Source organism: Podarcis liolepis (assembly GCF_965112155.1).
Source record: "Podarcis liolepis genome assembly, chromosome: 1".
In the NCBI taxonomy this organism is placed as follows: Eukaryota; Metazoa; Chordata; class Lepidosauria; order Squamata; family Lacertidae; genus Podarcis; species Podarcis liolepis.
The window spans coordinates 107,837,399-107,855,034 of NC_139554.1; positions in this window are offsets into that span (position 1 = coordinate 107,837,399).

Here is a 17,636-nt window from a genome sequence, read left to right on the forward strand (position 1 = left end):
CGTAATTACCAACATAACAAAAGTCATAAACAATAAATAAAAGACATCGAAAGGTACACAACCAAATGGAAAACAATTTCTGCATAAATCATAAAATCTAAAACTAAAAATACAACATTAGTATCAATAACAATTTAAAATGACATAGATAAAAAAATTAAAACAATGTTTTAAAAAAGGAGCCCTCTCTGTCGAACAGCAGCAGCAGTCCTTTATGGAGCCTGTCAGGCCTCTTTCATGGGCAGCATGAAAGTTAACAGTCCCAAAAATGATAATATTGGAGAACTGGGCAGATTTCAAAGAAATTACACACATGCTGAAACACTGCTTGAATTTCTGGCAGCACATTTATGCATTCCTGGCTGCCGCCATAAGGGTTTGCCTTTAATATGGTGGGCATTAATGAGCGTGCAGGGCAAAATCCAGTCTTCATCTGTGCTTTTGATTGTCCTTTTCTTGCTGGCCATTGCTGTGGGCCAGATTTCATGTTCTAAATTTCATGAGAGGGTAGATTGGGGGTGCTGGTGCTGTCAAAGAGGTTTCTCAGCTAAGTAGGGTGCGTTCGTTTATGCATGCAATCCAAGGTTCAGGACTGTCACCATGATCTAAGAAGATCCATGCATGCAAGCAACATGGAAACTTCTGAATACATCTATCACACTGCAGGCATAAATAGGATGCACTTCTAGAAAATGTGGATTTCAATGTGCAGCTAAATGAAGATACAATCCTGCCACATTGGTTCGGTTTGGCTTCAAAAGTTCCCACATTTTGCAGGTATCTTGTACCCAGGGCTGCTATGGCACCCAAAGCACTAAGAAGCGTTACTAGCATCATAGTAATGTGCTAGTCTCGCTCTCTTTTTTTTTAATACATCAGCATTATCAAGGTGGTATAGATAAGGGAAATGAAGCAGACAAATGATAGTTTATCTGGATGTCAGCAATGTTTTTGCTATGGGGAAGAAAATCGTTCGGCTATCCAAGGTATTTTTTTCTGGATAATAATCAATAATAAAATTGAAAACTACCGGCAAACATTTAGAAAACAACAGGGGATTATGAATATAGCTGCATCTGACTAGGAGGAGAGGTCAGTGGGGTTTGGTACTAGAATCAGCATTATTCAACATATTCATTACTGACCTTGGGGATAAAATTAATTCAACACTGATTAAAATTTGCAGACGACACCAAATAGGGAGGGAGGATAAATAGAGAAGATGGTGAATTAGAGATGCAGCAGGATCCAGATAGTTTAAGGCACTGGGTGGATCGAAGAGAGATTAAGTTTATGTAAAGAAATATGTACAAATAACATATCAGAGAAGAATATCTGGTAGCTTTAGCAGTAAGTCAAGCCCCTCTTTCAGACTTTTTGGGGGGAGGGGGCATTAGAAAAATATGTGTTTTTTCCCCTTTACGGCCACTGACTTTCCTCTGGTTTCCAAGTTAGCACAAAAGTTGGAGGATAAAATATTTCTCAAATCCAATGTTGTTGTGATTTACCAAGCACCAGCAGTTGAGGTCACTGGGATTGTGCCAGTAACCTATGTGGCTGGCGGGGAGCTATGAAGGCCCTCTTCTTTCTCTAATGCCACTGCTGCTTCCATCTCCTCCACTGCCCTTCCTTTCTTCCCAAATGGTGCTGACTGAGTGAGCTGCCACTTCCTTCCTTCCTTCCTTTCCTTCCTTCCTTCCTGTTGAGAATTCTGTTCCACCTTAAGGAACAGGCATGTGGAATTGTTGTGTGTCACATGTCTGTTTACATTCCAGCACAGTATGCTGGGAACTTCCGTTTGTGTATAGCTTTTGCTTTTCCTGTTCTCTCTGAGACTACATGAGAGAGAGAGGACATGTTTCTTTGTCCTGATTTATGATGAATAAATCTGTAGTTGTTGTAGGCTTTCACAAGCCTCACGCCTATTCTGTGTTTGCAGTCTGCTGATAGCGTGCCCTGGCTGAGAAGCCCGGGTCACTGATTTAGGTCAGAGCACGGGCCGATGGATGGAGACGGCACAGCTGGGGCTTGCCAGCTGGCCTCCCGACCCTCTGCATGTCAACACTTCCTTCCTTCCTTCTTGCCTTAGCCAATGCTGACTGCGAGAGGGAGCTTACACTGCCTGTAACATGGTGTCATCTCCTTACTCTGATGAGCCCAAGGTATAAAAGGCAGGGTACCAGCAGGGTATGGCAGAAGCTTGAGTTTTGAACACCATAAAGATTAAGAAGGCTACCCCATTTCCATGACCCTAGGGGTCTTGTAGGCCCGCTAAAGGTTTCTTGCCCAGGACCCACAGAAACCTGAAGTAAGCTTTGATCCATATTAAGAGGATAAACAGATTAAACCTGTTTGCATCAGGAGTATAAACATTTTACAAATTTTATGGCATTTGTTGTAGGTGCATAGGAGTGTATCTAAGTCATATTTAGAGCAGACCCATTAAAATCAATAGGTGTAGGTAAGCAATTCCCATTAATTTCACTGGATCTCTGAGTATGACTTCTTAGATGAAAAGAACCCATACCTGACTTGCATATGTACCAAACATGTAAAACACATTGCTTCCACCAAGGATTCCCAGAAGCCATAGTTTGCTAAGGTTTCTGGGAACTGTAGCTCTGTGAGGTGGTAAACTACAGTTCCCAGAATTCTTTGGGTTAAACCATGTGCTTTGAACATGTGGTGTGTACACAGCTGTAATTAACTTTATTCATGATGATTTTCACGTTCCCTTCCAATTCTACAATTCTTTGATTCTATGATTCACTTGCCAAGTCGCAACTGAAGGACTGTTCTTCATATTATGGGATGCCATTTCATGATATATTCAAACTGGAGAGCTAAACTCCAAAGTTACATCTGGAGTTAGCTCCTGAAGAAACCTGAAATGATCTCTTCAAAAGAAATCCATTAGATTTTAAAGAGATGAATCTGAATTTTATTTATGGGTGATTCCAGAAGATGCTCCTCATGCATGCAAATCTTTGGTAGTGTCCACATGGTATGTTTAGCATCAAAATGCCAGCCCATATATTTCCCCCCATGTTTAAGCTGGATTTAGCCTTTCCAAGGGAAATCCGATAAGTTAATAAGACCTGTTGTGGACAACTTGTTTGTGGCATTCCAACAGTCCATTTACAGTATTAAGTCCCGATATGGAAGCACCCAGAGCCTTTTGTTTCCAAATCTGTTTCCACAACCATAAAGACTGAATATTTCAATGCATTTTAAAAAAATAATGAATGGAATTTTCAGACTTGTTTAATAGGAAGACCTTAGGTGCTGCATGAAGAAACTGCAAGGAGATGGAGCCCTAGTAATGTCTCAGTTAGCATTCCAGTAAATGGATTCTGGGCTCAGGCCTCGGACATGAACTTCTGCAAGTATCCACAGGGGTAAGTAGAAATATCAAGGTTAAATAGGTACATTAAGCAAACTGTGGCTTGAAATATGAATGCCTTCTAATAAGTATAAGGACAAGAAATTTTTAAAGTCTAGCCATCTATAATATCCCTGAAATTATGTTGCATAATGTAATGACATGTTATGCTACCATTAACACATTATAACTATGTAATTTGGAAGGGTAATTTTTTTTTTTTGTAAAACCACTTAACTACATAAAATTGAAAATAATGATTATTGTAGCTACTTCCATTTTTTCTCTGTATAAGTTGAAAATTAAATACATCATGTGCAGTTATTTTATGGTGCCATGTAATTTTATGAAATAATCATATAACATATGCAGTAATTATTGGCATAAAGTTCATAGATGCATAAATTATCATATATAGAAACTGCTATAACACATTGATTTTACTACCAGCCTAGGTAAGCCACTTGGTACCTAATTGACATAACACCCAGCACTAGCCAAGAGATTCTGATAATGATGACAGGATATTACAAGCCTAAGCACAGACGAAATAATCTGGGCAATTGAGATGTGATTTTTTTTTATTTTTAAGGCTTGCTTATAGAATGGACAAACAAGCATTCTTGAGCAGGCAAAGTCGAGGGATTTGGAGATGTGTGTTCAAATGTGAAAGGGAATTCACAGGCTAGTGATGAGCAGCGAACAGGACAGGTTTTGACAAACTGAGATCGAGAAACAGTTTGGGGAAATAAGCTGAAGCCGCGAGGCTACTGGGTAGATTAATTGTTGCTTCCCAACTATCAACTAATGAGGTGCTTCGTAGGCCACCGACTGGCATTGTGAATAAATATTCGAAGTCTGAAAGTACATAATATATGCGTCTGCAAGGAACTACTAGTCCATCTCCTCCAGATGGAGATTTCACAGATACGCAAGGCTCCCCACTGCAGAGGTTTAGTCACATAAGGAACAAGGAGGCGCTGTGTGGCCTAGAGGGGGCAGTGTTAGGGAAAGGGCCTTCTTAGTAGTGGTGCCTGCCCTGTGGAATGCCCTCCCATCAGATGTCAAGGAGACAAACTACTGTCTGACTTTTAGAAGACATCTGAAGGCAGCCTTGTTTGGGGAAGTTTTTAATGTTTGATGTTTTATTGTGTTTTTAATATTCTGTTGCGAGCCACCCAGAGTGGCTGGGGAAACCCAGCCAGATGGGCATGGTATAAATAAATTGTTGTTGTTGTTGTTGTTGTTGTTGCTGCTGCTGTTGTTGTTGAATGTGCCCACAGCTCTACTCTGCCCACTCTTAAGGTGATCATGCAGTGAGATCTGATGGTCACATACCTTTCTGAGCAACCTTTGGGGAGGTATCACCTGCCAGTGGTGGGCAGGGCCAGAGGTGAAGGCAGGTAGAGCAATGGATGCCAGTTTTACCTTGGTACTGTAGGCTGGTTTCTACTCACGCTCCCACAGCCCTCCCTGTATCCTTTATCCAGGCAAGCCAGAGGCATTATCAGAATTCAAGGACACATTTCAGCCAGGCAAAAACACTTGAGGAGGATGTAGATCAGGGTCAGAGAGGAGCATAGCCTGGGGTGAGTGAGTGTGGCTGGGGAGACTCTTGAGGGCCAGGCAGAGAGACGGAGCGCCATATTTGGTCCTGAGCCTAAGCTTCCTCAACCTTGCAATAATATTTGAGGATTACTGATAGCAGGTGGATCTACCTCCCACACCCTGGGCATGTCAATGACTTATGAAACATTAAAAAAACCACATGACCTCCTAAAAAAACCTAGAAGGACCATGCTGCCAAGGTTCATTGAGATCCATTGCCGTATCAGTTGAGGGTTGAAAGATGGACAGTGCTCCCTTTCAGATACAGAATGATGCTTTTCTACAACCAGAGTTGAGTAAAGAGTTTTATTATGCTCGCCTGCCAACTATAAGAAATGACATTGAGCAGTGCTGTTTTTCTAGAAAAAGAGGTGCCGGAACTCACCACGAACACCTCCCTCATTCTCTTAGAATGTCAATGGTGCGTACCCGAGAGGTGACAGAACTGAGTTCCGGCAAGTTCCAGCTGGGGGGGGGGGAGCCCTAGCATTGAGAAAGATGCCTTCAAAGTGCCCACTCATTTGTGCCATTTACACTTCCACTTGGCATCAGGCAGAATTTGGCACGCTCCAAATTCAAGGTAGCGCATTTGGAACGGGTGTTTGTTTCCAGAATTTGTTTCATGGGCCTTGCATGTAACAAATACCAACCACAATGCCGTATTATATTCTGTGTCACTCCAAAGAAGACACCACAGACACCAATTTCCTGGTGTGTAAAACTGACTGAGGAAAAGGCGCTCCTGCCCTCAAAAGGGTGCTCCTGGCTACTGAAGACAGGTAAAGATAAACATTGTACAGGGGTGGGGTGAATCAATAAACATCGGAATTATTTAAAGGCAAGCTGCACTAGGGCCCTTCACTGTCATGCACCAGGCCACGTAGCTGAAAGCAGACAGGTGGAATGGCTACCGCCAGCATTGGTTTGGACATCCTCTACAGCATGCTCATTAGTAGCGCAGAGTCTGGGCTCCCTGTTAGTCAAAAGGCAAGGATCACAGCAGGGAAGTTATATCTCAGGCTACTCACATTCCAGCTCTATCTCCGCAAAGCTTTGCAAAGCCTTTTCTGGCAGCTCATTAGTAGGTGCACTGATGCATAAGAGACAGTCATTAGGAGTGTTTTTCAACATTGACTTTTGATCAGGTGACTAGTAGCCGCGTAGAGACATTTACTTACATTGTTTTCAACGAGGGGCCCTGTTGCTATATTGGGAATGACATACATAGAAAATGGTGAAAACTAGTTTGACCTTTCGACGTCTCAAGCAGGGAGGGAAGGGGGGAAAGAACGCTTCCATTAGTTCCCAGTTCTTTTGCCTTGAAATCATCAACGGTGACGTCATAACCAGAGCGCATGAGATAATCCCTTGGAAATGGCAGCCTTTCTGCTTTAATCATCGCAGCCAGGTTCTGTTATAGGTTATGCCATGAAAGGTGCCAGTGGAGAGGAAGATGGCAGCCGCGGCGTAAGCTGCACAGAGCTCGCTTTCCCGATAAGTGCCTTTCTTCCTTCATCAAAGCCCAACACTTTCAGCAACCCGCGTCAGGTTTTGTTCTGCAGGGCAGAGCGAAACTCGCCATAAATTTTTATCGCCTCCCCAATAGGCAGGGCTGATTAACTTTTTAAAGAAGCATTCAAAGGAATTCATGCTTCATCGGGAAATCTGCTTACCAAATATAGCCCCAACTACGAAACCATGCTGGAAATCAATGACACAAAAGGAGCGAAGGCTAAAAGCGCCGCTTTCTCTGAGGTGTGCCTAATCAGTGAGCAAATGTATGAAACTGCCCTTCCTTACACCTGTGCAGTTAACGAGTATTCAGCAATAAATTATCAGCAAATGCTTGGGACCTCAAAAATTGTGTGTGTGTGTGTGTGTGTGTGTGTGTGTGTGTATTGGGAAGGATCTCTCCCCTTCCCCATTTTGAGCTATTGTAATGTGCTATATATGGGCTGCTCTTGAGGACAGACCCTCCAAATGCCCCTATTTTCCAGGGACAGTCCTAGATTTACAGATGCCATCCCAGTTTCTGATTTGATCCTGGAATGTCCTCTTTTCATTAGGACGTCCCTATTTTCATCGGAGAAATGTTGGAAAGTGTGGAGTTATCTGACCTCTGCCATCTGAAGGCAGTCCTGCATAGAGATTTTTTTTTAATGTTTAATGTTCTATTATGTTTTTATATATGTTGGAAGATGCCTAGAGTGGACAGGGGAAGAAGAAGAAGAAGAAGAAGAAGAAGAAGAAGAAGAAGAAGAAGAAGAAGAAGAAGAAGAAGAAGAAGAAGAAGAAGAAGGGGACATCCCTATTTTCATTGGATAAATGTTGGAGGATATGTAAGGATTGTTTAGAAATGTCATCTAGTTTGGAACACTACAGTATGTGCATTATAGGTAGTATGTGATTCCCATGTCACCAAAATCCCTGAAAGGCAGTTCTAAAGACTTCTAGGAACTCAAGACAAGGCTTGCTCTAGCAGGCCAAAGGCCCAACTAGTCCACCATTCTTTTCTCACAGTGGTCAACCAAACATCTATGGTAAGCCAGCAACAGAGGCGGATTTAGGGCAGCATGACTGGTTTCCCCCTCACAGGATGCAGGGGCCAAGGGCACCTTCCCTCCACCTTTCCAAAGCCTTGTAAGCACTGGGCTTTGGGAAGCAGCCCGGAGGGCTCTGACAGAGCCAGCTTTGAGAACGAGGCAGGAGGGTTCTAGGACCCTGCCAGATCCTTGCACCACCTTCCCAAAGACCAGAACCTCCCTTACCTGGCTTTGTGTCAAGTACTGGCCTTGTACAGGGTGCCATATTACCAAGGCCTGCCCCTGCCAGAAGACAGGACCTGAGTGTAATACATTCAGTTCCCAGCTCCTTCAACAAAACAAATAGACTACTGCTAATTTGCTGAACCAATTCAAAGTGCTGTTTATGACTTAGGCAACGCACGACCAGGTTACCTCGGAATGCTTTCTCCCACATGATCTTACCTGGATTTTATGTTCTCCAGGAAAGACCCCATCTTTCTGTCCTGTCATCATATGGAGCACATTGGGTGAGAACTCAAGGCAGGGCTTTCTCAGTGGTTGCCCCCAGGCTCTGATACTCATTGCTAAGGAAGGCCAGGCTAACCCCTTTCCTGCTTACCTTCTGCCAGCAGGCAAAGATGTTTTTATCCAGGCAGGCGTAAGGTCTCATAAGTTGGCTTCTTGTGATCACTGTCACTATCACCTTTTTTTTTGTTTGTTTAACAGCTAGCTGTTTTTATTAGTTTTAGTGATGGGACTGAGTCTACAAGCTGGCATTGTGGCTCCAACATCAGGTGATTTTTTGTACTTTCTCTTCATCCCCTGCTTTGTGTAGCATCTTACCTGGTGAAAAGTTACATGGAGAATCCAAATAAAAAATTCCTTCCAGTAGCACCTTAAAGACCAACTAAGTTAGTTCTTGGTATGGGCTTTCGTGTGCATGCACACTTCTTCAGATACACTGAAACAGAAGTTGCCAGATCCTTCTATATAGAAAGCTCATTTATTTTATTTTGACTATGGCAGACCAACACGGCTACCTATCTGTAAATGGAGAATCCAGAATCTTACTCTACTTTTGTGACATTTCGGCTGGTCCCAATAAAAGTATCACCCAAGTGTGGATTTTGAAGGACACCCCTGCCCCCTGCTGCCACCACCACCATGTGCTCATGGACCGACATAACTACCTTGCTTTTTGTTCCTTTAATGTTTTGATGGTGATTTCATGTTTTACTGTTGGTAGCATGGAATAGGAATTAATCGCTTGAGCACAGGATATAAATTTAACCAATAAATAAAATAAGTAAATGTTGCTTTCACATATTGCTTTCCAAACAGCCCACAAGGCATGGGTTTAATATGATGGCCTTCTACCAGCAGAGGAAAAGTGTGTGCTGCACACACTTCTGAAAGACCAACTAAGGAGAAGGAAGGAAGGAAGGATGAAGCCCCCATTTTTAAAAAGGTTATCAAAACAAAAATGCAGAAGCTTAATCAGGTCCGCTCCTGGTATCTAAAAGCCATGGCACGCCAATTACATAAAGTTCCATCTCAGCTAAGACTCCTGCTGACTAATTCAGTGCTTGTTTTCCGCTACATGGCTTTGAGTGCTTGTTAAGGCTAAAAACGAGAGGGAGGGAAAATTTGGTGTGGGAGGGGGTGGCAACGATGGTGAGGTTCCTTTGCTTCCATCACACTCTCTTATGATAGCCAACAATTAGTTAAGCTCCTTGGCAGTAAAATGACAAGATGGGACTTGACCAAATACAATGTGTGGCGCACATAGACATCTGCCCCAGCTGAAAGACATTACAATGTTTGTTAACCTTAAGGGTCATTCCTGATTCACTTCTGCAGACAGAAAACAAGATTTATAGAACATGGATCAATACAGCCCGAAGACTTTTGCCATTGAGGATGCTAGATTGAGGCACTTCTCTTTATCAGTTTACCATGACACTAATGTATTTTGCCTGTTTTGCCTGGGCAGTGATGAATCTGTTGGCAAGAGAAAACAAATAAGTTCTGTTGTTGAGAGACATGTTGTCTATGATTTGTCTCAGCAGACAAGCCAGCACACTGGCCAATTCATTTCCTATTTAATTTAAGTGGCATATCTGTCTTCCCCATCCCGGTGTGTCTTTTGTCTGCAGCACAAACCTACACTGGCACTCTTCTGAGGAGCTTGCAGTGGATTTCCTCAGGTAGATTGATGCCGTGAAGACTGGGGGAGCCATCTACCAAGTTCTGCTGCCACTGCCGATTCAATATTCTCTGTTCTTCTCCTGTTCAACAGCTTCACATCCTGACTGGGGTGTGTCCTGGAACTGTGATCAGTTTCTTGCCTGGCTGGGGAGATGTGAATATGTTTGTGCATGTGTGTGGGGGGTGGAGAGAATAGAAACTGCTAACCTCTGTTTGGCTGGAATGTAGCCTACTGTAAGAGGCATACATGTTGCTCCACCCCATTTTTGACTTTGTCCCCGCCCACTCTTCTCCCTTCTGGCTCCTCCCTCTCTTTTGAAGTCGAACATTCTGGAAAGAATAAGAGCCCCAGGCTGAAAAATTTCCCCTACTCCTGTGATAGATACAGAGATACAGAGATTCAGCCTGTTCTAGCTATGTTTCTCATACCTCAAAGAAGTGTATGCATTTCTACATCTTAGTAGTGTTCCACTGATATATAGCACAATTTCCCATAACGCAGGATCTGTGTGGGCAATTTAATGAACTGTTTTAAAATAGATCTTAATTATTTGCTTTGCAAATTCATAGTGCATTATGGTTACAGAAGAAATACTGGGAATTACTGAGTGTTGACAACTTCTTTAAAGCACAGAAAGCCTGGTAATTATTTTGGGTTTTGGCTTTTGAAAGGAAGTTTATTAAAAAAATCATTTAGCTGGAAAATAAAATACCCATTTAGGGCTCACTCCAGTTTTTCTTAGGCAGGAAGAGCTCCCCAGGGGTTTCAGCTGCCTAAAAGCTGCAAGATCAGGACTGTAAGTAGTTAGAACAAATGTTATTTACACCATAGAAGCTCTTTGTTGCCTGGGAATAAAAATTACAGGCTGTGTTTCTTTTTCTCACCCAGTTGCAAGTTTGTCATTTCTTTATTAAAACAATTAGTTACATGAAATAATATACCGGTTTTGGGGGAAATGAGGGGAAATATTATTTTTATATATGTCATCGTTTTTCTAAAATGTGTGCCACCCCACCCCACCCCAAAAACTATTAAATAAAGTCCTTTGGAGGTTGTACAGTCAAAAGCATTTTGCGATTGTTCTTATCTCAGCACCTCTTACATCTGGAATTTCTTCCAGCCTTCATCCCCACAGGCATAACACAACACAGTCTGTTAACCTTCAGGGCATTCTGCCACTCTTGCTTATGATGAGCAATACCATGTTTAGCTTCTAGGTTTTGTTTCATCATTATCATTGGGACTATTTGCAGAGGGTGCTCGCGCTACTCGAGGCCAGATAGCAGTTAACTAATCAGAACATACATAGGACAAACATGCATACTGCAGTAATATGGCAGGATATACTTGTGCTATATCCATGGAGTCATTGCATTCAACTGAGTTGCCCCATTCGGGCAACAGCTTCCAATGGCTTCTCCACACCCCACCCTGATCTGGAGGGTTAGGGGAATGTTCAGAACAAATTTTAGGGCAAGGAAGGAGAGAGAAGGAGATTTCTGTTGCACAAGCAGGAGCGCTTGCACAAATGGTGGGGTTTTGCTGGATACAGCCTATTAATTTACTCATTTGGACACTCCACATTATTTGTGCGTGTGTGTTTTGAAATCTAAATGTATTTGTTTTATTGAAGAGCTGTCTTCCCCCAGACACACCAGCCCCTGTCCCCCGTTGGGGTCTTCTTGTGAGGCTTTGATCTGTATCCTGCCATCGTCAGAAGTGCATTGGTGGTGACACAAGACAGACAGGGTCTTTTCTTCAGTGGCACTGAGGCTCCCTACCTGCCGGGCCTTCATTTGACCTCCACTCCACAGGCAAAGTCTGTTTACCAAGTCTGTTGACCATTTGGCATGTGCTTGATTTTCTTGTTCTGGCTTCCCAAGATATACAGGCACTAACCGTTTTGTGCAGGGATTCCATTCCTGGCCCCCAAGTGCATTGGCGGAGGGCACATAAGTCCACACAGCCTTGTTACGTCCCCTTACACCCCAGTTCTGCCCTCTTCCATTTCCAAAAGGACCTGCACATTGGTGGTTATGCATCAGTTGTACGCTTGCAGAATGGTCTCTGCCTATATTGTTGAATTACTATACTGTCCTGTGTATTCTCAGTTTTTTATATGACATTTTAATGTTGTGATGGTTGGATACACACACACACACACACACACACACACACACACCAACTTTTGGGTGGAAAAAATGTGTAAATAAACAAATGCATGATTTTGTTTTCTTACGATTTTTTTTTTTACAAAATAAATACATTTATTTCCTACTCAGTCTATCACTTCCTATACCAGCAGAAGTGGACAATATGGTGAGGCTGTGCTGCTGACATAACTTCCCTTTAACTAAATCATGCATGGAGAAAAGAAGAGGAAGCAGCGAGGTGCAAACATGCAGCCAATCCAATGCTCCTGCTAGCATGTTTGCACCAAACCAACCTCAGAACCACCTCCTCTCTGTCCCAATAGGCAGCAGCGACTTAGATGGAGTCAGATCAGGTGAAGGTCTGCTGTTCAAAGAAAGTCAGAAAGCACTCACCAGACATGCCCAGGCATAGCTAGCATAGCTGTCTGGAATGGATCCTGGCTCTCAAGCATATCCCTACATACACAAGTGAAACCTTTCTCATGGTGTCATGCTTTTAGACAGGACAAAGCCTATATGCAGCACAGATTAATTATAACAGTCAGTTTACCTGTATACGTCACAACATTTCTGATTAAAATCCATGCATTACAGTAACATGTGCCTTTCCACAAAACCTAAATGTCCTCAGTGTCATACTGCTACACTTCAGTATGTATAAAAAAGTTGACTTGTGATCTCGAGGAGTTAATTTAAAGATGTTGCTTTGTTGGGGAGGGGATTCTTGAGGCAGTATGCCTGAAGTGGAATGCCTTGGCATAACTCTCATTAGTAACATTTCTTTCTTTCTTTCTTTTTCTTTTTTTTATGAAAGAGGAATTAAAAAGTAAACAATAGCCTCTCCACACAGGGTGCGTGGTCTCAAATTTTATATTTGCAAAGCTTAATTAAGCCATAGATTCTGTTCTGAAAGGCACACTAAATTTAATGAATCCCTCAAGAGGAATAATATACAACAAAAGATAATCACAACATTCATCTGTTAAACTGATGTATATCTTTAGGTTTACAATTATTTGGACCTTTATTGCATAGGGCTATAAAGGCCGATAAAAACATAATTTAAACTTATCATTGTAAATATTTATGGCATTTAATACATTCAATAGAATACCTATAATTGCACCCACTGTTCGTCATTGGCGATATTTTATCTACTTCTGTACCCTCTGTGAGTGTACGGAGCTTCCCTACATTAATAATATGTTTTACCAAAAGGATGTGCAGTCCTGCAATTAATGCATGAGTCAATCCTCATATACGATTAGAGTAGGCCTGGGCGATATATCGATATATCGCCCAGGACTGGTATGTGAGGGCAGATCGTGATGACAGCTTCTCTCAGCGCTGGTGAAACTGTCACCGCTCTTGAGTCCCTCTGCCTCCAGCGCCCAGCGTGCTGAGGGAGAAACAAATTCAAGGCAGAGGGACTCAAATGACAGCAGTTTCACCAGCGGATAGACCACTGGTGAAACCACCATTGCACTCTGCCCTGGCAGAGGGAGAATCTAGCTGAATCTGCAAGGTGCCAACACAGCTTATTCCTTCCTCCACTTCTTTCAACTGCTTAACTGAGGAGCGTGCTGCTGTCCTCGCCTCAGCCAAGCAGTTTTATGGAGCCCCTGACTCGCCAACGGTTCACACCAGCCAGCGGTGGAATGGGGGCTCCATTAAAGTGCTCCCCCTCCCCAGCTGAGCAACCTTGATCCTGCTCCTACTCGCGTACAACCAGGATTATCTTTTGTTGTATATTATTCCTCTTCAGAGAAGCAGTTTTACGGAGCCCCGGACGCACCACCGGCTCACACAAGTCAGCGGCGAGATGCGTGCTCCATAAAACTGCTCCCCCTCCACAGCTGCACACGAGTAGGAGTGGGATCGGGGCTGCTGAGCTCAGTTGTGGAGCATGAAGCCTCCGCTTCCGAGCTCCAAGATCCCTGACCCCGCTCCTGCTCTTTCTGGCAAAACTGGGCTCAAGCAGGGGGAGTCCAGCACCACCTAGAGGGACCACAGGCCCCCCATTCCTGCTCTAGTAGATCTGAAAATGAGGACCCCCCCCAAAAAAAAGTTGCCATTTTTGCTTCACTGTGTTTTGTATTCGTGGGAAGCAAGAATGCTCATGAAACTGAGGAGTGAAAATTTAGATAGACGTTAATTAGTTTAGTAAGACATAATGGATTTTCAGCTTCCTCTCTTCTTCATTCATTGACTGAAGACAATTATATAACAGCCGTGCTGGAAGAAGTTATTGTTACATGGCTTCATAAGATAGGTTGTTTGCACACTTAAGTTCACACCAATTAACTGAATTTATCGGAAACTGTTTACTCAGGTTGCATCCAATTGAGCTATATTTCAGCCAGTGTTGGCCTGTCCTCACGCTGGGGGGCTCCAAAATATATGGTTTTGCTAGAGAACATTTCTGTGCTGCTAGGCACGACTTACAGCTTACAAACATAAAACATGCCTCCTGCCCTTAAAAGCTAATAATCAAAGGGGTGGTGGTGGAATGAGACAGCAAAGCTAGACTAATTAGGCTTTGTACAGTTGATTGGAAAGCACTTGTGGAAGTGAAATATAATACCCTTTCCAAGGTCACGATACAATCCATAGTGTGCAATCTTCCTCTTTCCCAAAGACAGCCCATAGGCCACAACTTTCTGCTTTCAATGAAGCCTTCCGACACTGAATTGCCTGCCAAGGACCCAGGAGCAGTCATGGAGGGTGGAGCTGGGTAGGGTAGCGTTGGTCACCTGGCTTCCTAAAGCAGAAGGTCATTGCCAGTAAAGGAGAAGGGTGAGGCACTGAGATCACTGTGGTTTGAGCACAATGTTGGATTGGCTCTGCCATTGTCCTTGCACCGCACCGACCTTCTGAATCTCAGTTGCCAGCAGTGACCACAGGGTCACTGTCCTAGAACATTTTTTAAAACATAGGTAATCTCTTTATTTAACTAACCAATATTCTTTTTTTATAAATATTTTATTAAGTTTTCAAACACAAGATAAAAAGTGAACACACAAAATCCCTTCACCAAGAAAATAACAAACATAAAAAACAAATACACCAACAAACAATGTAGAAAAAAAGAAATAAAAAAACCCAACTGTTCAAAACATTTTTTATATAACTAACTGGACTTCCTCACATCTCCCTAACCCTGCGTTCTTTGTAATAAAAAATACCAGCAAATTATTACCTTGTTTCATACCTTATTTTGTACTTTTCAAATGTTATATTTCTAAATTTAAAGTAGTTTTTGTCGACTTATTTGTACCTTAAATTAAACATAATATTTCTTTAAATTTCAACCTTTTCTTACTTATGACTTAGTTTTCTGTATCTCAAATTCAAATTACTGGAGCCACATTTTTCTGAATCGTGCAATTTCTTAACATAACTAACCAATATTCTGACCTTCCTCCAGAGTGCTCAAGAAAGCATGTGAGCCCCCCCCCCCCACTTTTATTCTTACAGCAATCTTGTGAGGTAGCTTTAGCTGCTGTCCCAACATCACCTAGTCAATTTCATGACTGGCTAGGGATTTGAACCCGGGTCCCATCACTCCTAGCCTGATTCCATATCATCCACAAACCTATGCAAAAGAAGGCACAATGTCCACTCTTCTCTCCAGGAACATATCTGCAAGATCGCCCTTGAAGATGATATTTCTCATCAACTTCAGCAGCATCTCAAGCCATTGACATACAACTGGACAGATCTCCCATGCTGTGATGAATTACAGACTTTAGAAAGGAGTGGGTGGAGAGAACACTTACTTATACTGCAAAAAGACTGAATGGGATGTCTTGTACATAAAATAATACAAGCAAGCTAAATATATCAAGTGAAAATCCCATCATGTATATTATTCTGGAGTTGCATTACAATCCCTGGCAGCTGGATGCCTAATATTTGAGCTTCCACACCAACACAGAGTAAGGACAACTCACACAATCATGTGTGGCACTTTCCCATTACAGTATAATTAATCACCAGCCTATACAGAGCTGGCAGCAGCCACACCTGGCAAAGCCAGGTGGAACCCCAATAGAGATATAGCCACTTAATTTGAGCAAGCAGCTGCAATCAAAACTCTGGGGCTTATTTCTCCCATATTACAAGTTCTAATTTCGTCTCACAGTTTCTGTTATGAGCTACACAGCTCTGAATCATGCAGCTGCTAGAAGCTTTCTTCTGAATCCACAAGTCAGGCTGCCTCCCAACCATCCCTGATTTGCAAGGGGGATAGAAGCATATCCTGGAAATTTAGGGATGAATGGCTGAAGTGGCTTTAAGTGTTCTGGTGCCCTAGTGCAAGAAATCCACTTGGGGGAGGAGGGGGGAATACTTGTTGCTGTTAGGGAAGTGTTGGGGAAATGATTTGAAAAGCATAGGATGGATGAATGGCTACTGAGAAAATCTATAAATACCTCACAACCCAGTCAGGATCAATGTCCATTGTCATATAACTGCCCTGCAAACAAATCAAAACAAATGTACAGTAAAGACTGGGCATGGGCTGCGTTCTGCCTTTAAGCCATTACTCAAATAGAGCACCCAACAGGTGTTGAATAAACACTCTGGTTTTGCATCCTGCCTGGAACAATACAGGGATGGTGTTGAGCACCTCCACAGATCAGAGGACATGGCTGGTGGGCAGTTGCATATCAAGGCCCCATGACCCAGTCGCTCCCTATATGATGAAATAACCATATAAGACAGCGGAATATAGGTTTGGGACTCAAATATGCCACAACTTTATTGGATATGGATGTGAACGTTTTGGCATAGGCATTGGGCGAGGCCATTTAATTAACTCCAGCCCGTCTGCTGGGAGTGTATCTAAGGGTAAACCACAACATGTGGGGGGGAGGCCATGACTTACATCAAATAGGGATACCCCCAAGGGGTCAGCGCAGAAGGAGTGCTATGGCCCTAGCCCCCATCTGGGCATCAGGCAGAAGCAATTCCTCACAGATCCCTTTAACGGAGGCTACAACCTCTCCTCCAGCCAAGACTAAGGTTTACTCAATGCCTAGATCCGACAGGAAAACTGAGGAGGCATGCTGGGCTCGTCTCAATTTATTCCCCAGGGGGCAAACCCAAAAAGGCCCATTGGCTGGTTAGGCACGCCCCCTGAGGAATCCCCAGACTCAGGCCTGCCTGCCATTGGCCAATCTGCAGACAGGCCTGCAGTCCTTGCAGCCAGCTGCCGGATCGCTGACCAAGCCCGTGGCCAGGCCACAAGTGGGCTTCATGGGTCACAAGAGGAGCAGGCAGCCATTGTTAGAGACGTAGGTTTCTGCACAACTACAGAAACATTACATTGAGGGGATCCAACGGGTCCTTTGCGCGCACAGAAGGGATTTTGATCCAATGGCCATCTCCACTAATTGAAGAAGAGGGAAGGGGATTCTTGCCAATCCCTCCTCCCTGCTGTCTTCCACCATACCTTCAACCCTGTTATTGGAGGTTCCGCACCCTAATTGTGTTTCACTCCCTCTCTTTGCCTTTCCAAACAAAAAACAAAGAAACCCAGAACCTCCATGAATCAAAAACATCAAATCCTATAGCCAAATGTAAGCTGCAGTACAAATTTGCTTGTATGCATTTATCTATCTATTACCTTTATAGACCATCTTTACTCCAAGGAGCTCAAGGTGGTGTACAAGATCCTTCCCCCTCCCCATTTTATCTTCACAACAACCCTGTGAGGTAGGTTAGGCCGAGAGAGAGAAACTGACCCAAAGTCACCC